At 53.9% G+C, this 1,960-nt stretch overlaps 1 pseudogene; it reads right to left on the bottom strand.

The window, feature by feature from the left end:
* Window positions 1–355: 355 nt before the first annotated feature.
* LOC147829338 (POM121-like protein 2) lies at window positions 356–1,473 on the bottom strand (annotated as a pseudogene).
* Between the last annotated feature and the right edge of the window lie 487 nt (window positions 1,474–1,960).

Consider the following 1,960-nt stretch of genomic DNA (forward strand, 5'->3'; position numbering starts at 1 on the left):
AGAATACCTGAGAGGGAGTCCTCGAAATTCAGACATCTAAGTCGTTCTCGTTCTTCTCATCTGACACCTTTCTTTCACTAGGATACTTGATTCCTTACCCTTGGAAGCAGAGAGTTATTAATAAACTGATTGTTCTTATGGCCCACATGTAAAACTTCTTTGCTTTTTTTTGGTATCGGGGATCGAACTCAGGACCTTGTGCTTGTGAGGCAGGTGCGGTGCCACTGCACTAAATTCCCAGCCCAAGTGTAAAATTTCTAATGACAAATTTCTAATACAAATAGAACACACCAGCAACCTTTTCCAAACAGCATTTACATAAGTACATTAAAGCAAATAAGACAGGTGAGAACACAGTCATGATATGTTTTTAAATCACAGTCTCTGCAGTGTAGTCTCCTCAGGACAAGGAGGGGCGGCTGGGAGGGTAGCAAACCTGTCAAAGTCAGTGCGAAGTGATCTGGTGGCTTCATGTCTCCCGTGGAAGTCAGTAACACGAAAGGGCTTTGCGTCTCAGGAGGGGGTGACTGGGCCCTCTCAGGTGCCAAGGGGGCAAGTGTGCTGAGGGGCGGGTGGGCCTTCCTGGTGTGGCCCCTGGGGAGGGGAGGAAGGCCCTGAGCCCCCAAGCTGTGCCGCAGCTGCTCGCAGCTCTCCAGAGGAGGCTGTAACAGAGTGTCCTTGTCTGGCATGGCTCCTGCGACAGGTCGGGCAGCACACCGGAAGGCCAGCGGGAGCTTGCAGGCACGCCCAAATTCATCTTCCTCCTCAGGGTGCTGGAGGCCACTGAGCACACACTTCTGCTCACCAGCCCCAGCCTGGGCACAAAGGAACAGGTCACTCCATTTCTGATCACTGGCTTGAAGGCAGGTGGCCTAGCCTCTGGGTTTGGCTTCCTTTTCTTGGGGTCCCGGACCTCAAACCAGAGCGGTTCCTCCAACTTCCTCTTTCCTTTAGTGCATTGGCTGAGGGCTTTCAGCACCTTCTCCTCGGCGCAGAGGTCTGGGCTCTTCTCCCGTGGTGGGCACTTGTAGAGGCTCCCTGGGCGCACCGGCGGGTTGACCTGAACCCTTACCAGACTCTGGAGCTGAGGGTCCCTGGCGATCCACAGCCTCTGCTTCAAGTAATTGTAGCGAGCATAGGAAAGTTCTGGGTTGAGGCGGAGCCAGTAGGGCAGCCTGCCGGAAGCGCATCTCCAGGCCCGGGTAGCTATGGCCTTGTGGACTCCAGCACTTTCCCAGCCCGGCCTGGACCCCATGCAGAACTCGGCGCTCAGGCCTGGGCCTCCGACGCCCATCCTGCCGGGCGGAGGGTGGCTTCACAGCCCTGGGCTTGCCCGAGTACCTGATCAGGTACCTGCTCAGATAAAGGGCCATGAGGCCGGTGCAGTACAGCAAGTGGGTTCCTTGAAAAGGGAATCGCCCTCCAGATGTCTGCGGATGCAGCAGAGGCGAAGCACACAGGCAAGGTTCTATGATTCGGGTGACCGTTGGCTTCTGAACGCAGCCAAAGCTCCTCAGGGTGCTCACGCGCTCAGGAACCTCTGTGCCCCTCGGGCCAGCCCCGCGCCGGTGGGACACTAGGACATCACAGGGTGTGAGGGCTGTGGGGTGCCCCATGCTACTTAGAGATCATGAGAAGCTCTAGCGGCCGTTCTCCCAGGGCTGGTCAGAGATGCTAAGCTCTGGGCAAAAGGGCGGGGCAACAGCCTCTACTTTTGAACCTGACACTGCAAGGGAACAAAGGTAAGAATTTCTGCAGATGGCTACTGACATGAGTTGCTCGCCTTCATCACTGAAAAAAAATGAATGTAATACACATGGATGCTCTTGTAAGGAAAAAACTAATAACTAATCTGCTCCTGGAAGTTAAAATGATTGGTTTTTTTTAATTACTGCATCTTTATAATGTAGAATAGTGATATTGGTGTGGGGAAATGGGTTCATACCCACTACATATCTTG

The sequence above is a fragment of the Heterocephalus glaber genome, unplaced genomic scaffold (genome assembly GCF_053883595.1).
Source record: "Heterocephalus glaber isolate CG9 unplaced genomic scaffold, H.glaber_assembly_v1.0 deba00000621, whole genome shotgun sequence".
In the NCBI taxonomy this organism is placed as follows: domain Eukaryota; kingdom Metazoa; phylum Chordata; class Mammalia; order Rodentia; family Bathyergidae; genus Heterocephalus; species Heterocephalus glaber.